Genomic DNA, 7,553 nt, shown 5'->3' with positions numbered 1-7,553 from the left:
GAGGTAGAAAAGACAGTACTAGAAAAAGGACTGGGTTATGTCCCCACACCACGAGTGGATAAGTTTAGAGACAACTGCGAGATCCAAGAATCCTTCAGAAAAATACCCATTAAGGCATTTTTCCAAGATAAACCCCAGTCAGACACCAACGACTCTGGCCTACGTAATCCCTCCACTTTTACCTCTAACAACAGTATGGTCCCCCGGAAGTACTTACATTTGAAAAAGCAGTTCATAAAGACCTGGCTGCCATCCCTTAAGGGAACGCATTTCACAACCTTTCGGGCGCCGAACGGACTGCAGCTAGATCTCTGGCAGAGGATAGCAGCATAACCATAAAACAGGCAGATAAGGGATGGGCCACTGTGATTCAATCCACCATTGACTACAACCTTGAATGTCGACGCCAGCTTGAGAATACCAGGTACTACACTCCTATTTCTGTAGATCCGACACCCAGACTTGCTTCTGAGATTGCAACTCTGGTGTTCGAAGCAGAGAATAATGGGTGGATAAATAGAAAAGAGGCGGACTTCCTCATAACTAAGGACCCTAAATCACCCTATTTCTATACACTACCAAAAATTCATATGGGCACTATACCGGTTTCAGGACGACCTATAGTCTCTGGCATAGGGTCGCTCCTTGAACCCTTGTTGAGATTCTGTGATCACTTCTTACAACCCCTAGTGAAAAAAACCCTATCCATTGTACTTGACACGACAGACATCCTACAGATTATAGAGGAAACGCAGGGCCCTAATGAAATCAACCTTCTAGTCACTTTGGACGTAAAAGCATTATACAGGAATCTTCCTCTACTTGCCACTTTGAAAGCAATTGAAACATCACTCATGAGAGAAGAATGGACCTCACCAACCCTGGTCTCTTTTATCATAGCATTGACCGAAAACTTTTTTGAATATCAGAAACAGATATTGCACCAATCCCAAGGTACATCTATGGGGAGTATATTTGCCCCGAGTGTGGCCTGTCTCTACATGGCCACCTTCGAGGAGAATGTCATCATGCACCCAAGTAACCCCTATATCAACAACCTGTCCTTATGGAAAAGGTTCATAGATGACATTCTAATTTTTTGGAAACGTGACCACACTACCTGTATAGAGTTCTGCGAGTGGATCAACACAAAAAATGAATATCTGAGATTCACACACACGATCTCTAAAATGAGCATACCTTTCCTAGATCTGAGGGTGATGCTCGATGACACTGGACTGAGCACGACGCTTTACAAGTAACCAAAAGACAGGAATAGTCTTCTACTATATAGCAGTCACCACCCCAGGGCTCTAAAAGATAACTTACCCTTTGGGCAGTTTCTTCGGATCAGGAGAAATTGTAGCTCCATCACAGACTACAAAACCGATGCATTTGGCAAGGAGACATACCCTTACTACAGAGATTCCTCAAACAACTAGATGAAAAACTATGGGAGATCAAAACTACCTCAAATTTCTCAGAAACAGAAATCATCTTCCTTGATTTGACACTTTATGTCAAAGAAAACACCCTACACAGCAAACTCAATAGGAAGGAAACAGCAGCCAACTCGATTCAAATCACAACATAAGAAATATCCCAAAAGGAGAGTTCCTACGAATCCGTAGAAATTGTTGCGAAGGTCAAGTATTCATGGACACAGGCAAAGGAAAAGAAATAGTATCCAGACTAGAACAACGAGGATACAACCGTAATACTCTGGAAAACACACTGATGACGGTATCCAAAATAGAACGGAAGAATACTCTGAAGCCAAAAACAAAAAAGATGGGAATACCGGTATCCGCTTTTTCACCAACTACCATAATGGACATCAACACATAAGAAAAATTCTGAAACAACATTGGCACCTCCTACAACATAATCCAAGTCTAAATGAACACCTTATGAACCACCCAGAAATGACCTTCCGAAGAGCTGAATTTACAGACAGAAGAAAACACGTCACCACATTTCTGGATAGACCTCCTAGATTCCACATTTGCCGCAATTGCAACGTATGCAAACTTAGCATAAACAAAACTACACCAGTACCAATGCCAAAAGGGAAAAGCCTTTCCATGAGGGAGTGGATTGATTACAACAGCCAATTTGTCATTTATGTAATCATCTGCCCGTGCAACCAACCCTACATTGGGAGTACCATTCGACCGCTACGTACTCACATCCAAGAACATTACAAGAACATTCACAAAAATAACACTGGCCATCCACTCACTGAACACTTTCATCTTGCACATTCGCACAAAAAAGATTTCCTCTTCTTTTGTTTAGAACTAGTACGACCAGCCAAGCGAGGGGGCAACCGTGAACTCAAACTCAGGAGGACGGAAAGTGAACGCATCCTCCATTTCAACACGGTCAAACTCAGTCTTAATAAAGACGCGGAGATGCACGTTTGGCTATGTGAAGAATGACTAGCACACATATGTTTCTGAATCATGTCCACTTTACATCAACATGGACAACAGACACGTCCCGTGGCAGACTTTTTAGACAATAACAGTGACATTGGGATGGGGTAGAATCTTATGAATGTTTATCTGTATACTTCTACCCACTGTGGGTTGCACCACCCCGTACAAGTAACCAAAAAACAGTAAATAAATGAATGTCCATCCAATAGTTGACAATGTTCAGATTTTCTTTATTCTTCTTTCATTTGTGAGAAAACACCGGGCAGCACAAATGAAAGAAGAATAAAGAAAATTTGAACATTGTCAACTATTGGATGGACATTCATTCATTTACTGTTTTTTTGGATACCTGTACGAGGTGGTGCAACCCACAGTGGGTAGGAGTCTATATTGATCATTTGGAACGCCCCCTGGAAACAGCGGGGGTAGTGGAGTTGCACAACGGGAGAACTAATTGCTCATATGCCAGTTTTTATTTTGGGAGGGCAGGCAAGGCAAGAGGTGCTTAGAGAGAGGTGCGTCACACACACCTTGTTGTGAGTGTAGGGTTGTGCTGTTTCCCTTTTTGGTTTTAAGTTTATCTGTATACGGCTTTAACCTATGCCCCCATGAACATCACACCCACCAAAACCCTGACCAAAATATTAATATAAATGTTTCTCCCCCTGAACCCACTTCACTCTTATTTCACTAACTGCCTTCCCTCCCATCCATTATGACTCAGTGCTTACATAGCTTTGTCATCCCAATTGCCACTAATATTTGTCACCCATCCACCCTTAGACAGGGTTCCCAAACTATGATTTCTAAGTATCAGTCCGTTCTTTAAATTTATTATGCCACTATGCCTTATCATACTTTTTGCAGTCCTCCTACTACTGACACGCTACCTTGAGTCCACCGCCGCTTTCCCTCACTCTAATATATTGTTTCTCTAGTCCGTGCTCCCCCTCACGCTCCTTGCTTTTGTATACCATATACTTCTTTGCTTTTAATGAGCTTTCTCCCTACCGCATGTACGCACCTATAGCTTAGCTATCCCCTTTATACCTCATAGCACACGAGAACCAGAAGATATGACCGATTTACCCCATACAAGCTACTACCTGGGTCCATCCATTCCCATCACTGCGCGCTATTTAAGGTTTTTCCTAACTTTTACCCTTTTAAACGTTGTGATATGACTTATGTTTTGTGTAATACTCCAACACTGTAAATACTCCATATATTTCTTTTTAAACATACCAATGGATTTCTTACTACTATTCTTTCACACTGTATATACTGCATGTTTTTGTCACATACATTGTACAGCCCTGAGGAAGCCCCAGGCCGGATGGCCATGTAAAAGGGCGAAACATGTGTTGGCTGTTACTTGGTGCTGCTCACCTGAGAGAAAGTCTCAGTGTCACAGTATCACAGAAACTGCATAAAACAAGGTTTCCAAAGATAAAACTGCCTTTTGGAATCACAAATAACCAAGATTTGTCCTGACACCCCTTGGTACAAAACCGAGGCACAAGCCTTGGGGTCCAGTCTGAGATCAAGAGGCCACCCAGAACACCAGATCAGGAATTCCCATAAAAGAGCCAGGAACAACCCCTGTGAAGCACTACTACAACCCACCCCCAAGGAACAAACAGATACCCTGACATGAGTCACAGCTTTCACACCAGGCTCCACACGCATAAAAGGCATTATTAAAAAACATTGGGGAATTCTGAAGACAGGAGACCTTTGTATTCCCACACCAAGGTTCGCCTTCAGACGAACACAAAACCTCAAATACATCCTAATACACACAAGACCCAAGGCAGAGGTTAATGTAGTCCAAAGAACACTCTGGGATCTTCCTCCTGTCACAGGGCACCACACATGCGGCACTTGCTCAGTGTGTGATCAGACTAGAGCGACAAACTAGATAACTTTCTTGGATGCATTCAATTGGAGAATGGCACGACCTACCAACTGCAACACCTCACATTGCATATATCTAGTTACCTGCCCATGCAACATGAGATACATAGGGATGACCCTGAGAGCAGTCAAAACGTGCATCAATGAGAACAAGAGCAACATAAGATGCCAACGGGCCACCACCAAGATGTATACACATTACAAAGAATTGAATCATGCCCCTGAGTTCTTAATGTGCCTTTGTCTGGAAACCGATCCCAGGATCACATAACAGTTATTGTTCAGAATAGAACAAAGATGGGTCCATCGTCTTTCCTCAGACCGCCATGGCCTGAATGACCATATTCCCAGGGCATCCTTGTCTGGTAGATGAAGATTACCACTTCTATAATAAACCTTGGGTAATAAACCTTGGATAATAAACCTCAGTAAAACAGTAAAACCATAAAAGCATATGTCAAAGCAAGTCTTAACTGAAAGCGCAACTATGTGTGAAAGACTGCATGACATAACTGAAAAACACAATTGTGAACAAAGAACTACATTTCCTAAATACATGTTGAGATACTCGTGCTAAACGAAAAGCATGTCATATCTAGATTCTCAGCAAGATGGATACACAAAATAAATGTACAAGCTTTTGAACTTGGTAAGGCTTCTAATGTCTCTAATGGCAAATACTGGAACTGCTGCTGCTAAAGCAGCCAAACGTATCTGCTAAAAAATAAAAGCAACATCAATTTTCTTTTCAGTATCTAGCTCAGAAAACATCTGCTCAGATTGTAGCACATCTCAGTTGCTCACCTTCTTTTAAACAGACGGTCCTTCTGTGTGAAAGACACACAGTGCTCTCGCACTTTTTCATCTCATGTTTATAAAACAGTGTCAATTGCAGCACATCTGTGTTGCTCTCTTTTCGCTTGAAAACACATGGTCTTTCTGTGTGAAAGACACACAGCCTTCTCACATGTAACTTGAACTCCATCTCCAACACATCAGTTCACTTTGTTCGGCAACGGAGGACCCCATCCGGTCCGTTCAGCCACAGGATGTTAGCTTCCCCTGTCCAGTGATCACTCCAGGCTTAAGGGGGGAGGATGGAACAGGGAAGGGGGATCCCACTCATACGGGGACTGGGCGCAGTACGATGACCTGGAAAAGAAACAAGCATCACTCCTTGCAAAAAACATTTTTCAAATAATAAAAAAAACTCACTTTTTCTCTCCCTGTTTTGCATTTCTGTCTAAAGATTCTACCCACACTTTAGCCTCTGAATTCTTGGTATGAAGAGTGAAACTCTCTTTCTCCCTGCACAGTAAGAAGGGCTGGGGCAGTCTTCTTCCTGACTATTTCTCCACTCACTGCTGGATACGTGCTCCCTTTATCAATTGGCAGAAGCCCAAGGCAGTCCATCTGCTCTGTCTGCTCTGGCAATTTTCCTCTCCTCAGCAAGCCCTTCAACTTCTATAGGACTGGTCTGGCTTCTGCATTCTGACACATAAGAATATTACATCTAGGGGAATGTGGATTCCTTCATTTTCTGCCCACCTCTTTGTATGATCCTTATCTCCCAGGTGCTCGTATTTAGGTATGCACACCAAATCCGAATCGTGTATCATTACCTCTGTCTCCAAGATTTTAGCTTTTTCATCTGTAAGGAAATTAAAGGTTCTGTCATGCACAGGAACTGTGCTTTGCAGTACACTCTGGGGAATCCTATATCACAATCTCCACCCCTGTTTTTATTAGGACCTGATAAATCACATTGTATATTTTTTCTTTTTCCTGTTCATTACAAAAACTATAAAGAACACATTGCTCTTGAACTGGCACACAAAATACACTGTCACATTTCTGAATTGACCACACTTGCACTACCTGCTTGTGCAGAGTCAAAAACATTGCTGCATGTCTTTTTCCAAAATAGTGTTCCTCCCTGTAAAACAAGATTCATTATTCATTATTCACCAACATGTCTAATATATACCTACGAACAACGATCGTTAAATCTAAAAAACTGGTCTGATTATTTTCCTCACGTTCTCTAAACTCACATTTTTCACATGTGACTCATCCTAGCTGGTCTAAACAAATGGCTTCAGAGTTTGGGTACATGTTTAATTATCTCTTTAAAAAAAAATAACTAGTTTTCTAATTTCTTTAAAAATACATCTGTTCTTCTAATGCTCAAATCTCTTACAAGGATGGCAAACGAACACCTTTCCTTCCAACTTGTTCTGCCCATGAAACAACACCCTTTAACTCACTTTCTCTCTTTTTTTAAAAAAATCTTTTTATTTGAAAAACCGGCTCCATAACATTTGCACATCGGTTAGCAACGGAAGTTCATTGATAATTTACAAAGAAAATCAGCCACAGATTCAATAAAAACGATCAATCCCACCTACCACGACAGACCCTCCCCCACACACATTGACAAAGCCCCATTAGACCTCCAATTTTGAACCCAGCAGTGCAGACAATTTGCAATCCCCACCCACTCCACATCAAGAAACTCACTTTCTCTTTATCCTCTTTCTGTCTTCATTCTTTCATAATATCATCAACTTTCGTTGTAAACAACCCAATATTTTGCTGATCTAACCAGAGAACAATAATCCAATGACCAACTACCAATTCCTTGAACTTCTATGCTGTTAAAATAATGGTGCATTCATGCAAACTTTATGTTATTGTCTCCTCATCTGGCCCTTACACAGCAACCTTAAATTAAAAACTATTTTCTGTATGTATGGCACAGCTATTGTTATTGTTATTGTTATTTTAATTTTATACCGCGCCTAATCACCTGCAGGTCTCTAAGCGCCAGGAAAAGATGGTACAGGACAACAACATAACAAAGTCAGAGCAAAGAGCAGCATTCCGGTTATGATATGCTCAGGCTTCTCCTAAACAATAGCGTTTTTAAGCTCTTTCGGAATCTTAGGAGGTTTCCTTCCTCACGCAGCCCTCCAGGCAGACTGTTCCACAACTGGGGAACCAGTACTGAGAAAGCTCTCCCTCCCTTCGTTGCTAGCCTATAGCGAGAGCAGGTCAGCAGCTGCGAGTCCGAGGACCGAAGTGATCTCGTCGGACAGTACAGCTGTAGGCGCTCCTTGATATAGGCTGGAGCCTTACCGTAAATTGCCTTATGAGCTGTACACAAACTCTTAAATTCCACTCTCTCTTTAATTG

At 41.9% G+C, this 7,553-nt stretch overlaps 1 long non-coding RNA gene across 1 annotated transcript in view; it reads right to left on the bottom strand.

Moving 5' to 3' along the window:
• Positions 1-5,173: 5,173 nt before the first annotated feature.
• LOC144798615 (uncharacterized) overlaps positions 5,174-7,553 on the bottom strand; it is a 181,126-nt gene continuing 178,746 nt past the window's right edge. Inside the window, exons 2-3 of the long non-coding RNA XR_013603581.1 lie at positions 6,237-6,294; positions 5,174-5,510 (exon numbers count right to left, since the gene is read on the bottom strand). This is a non-coding gene — a long non-coding RNA (uncharacterized LOC144798615). The remainder of the gene's footprint in view (positions 5,511-6,236; positions 6,295-7,553) is intronic.

This window comes from Lissotriton helveticus, chromosome 12 (genome assembly GCF_964261635.1).
Source record: "Lissotriton helveticus chromosome 12, aLisHel1.1, whole genome shotgun sequence".
Lineage (NCBI taxonomy): Eukaryota > Metazoa > Chordata > Amphibia > Caudata > Salamandridae > Lissotriton > Lissotriton helveticus.
The sequence above is the reverse complement of the archived record's forward strand: the minus strand, read 5'-3'. Positions and strand labels throughout refer to the sequence as shown.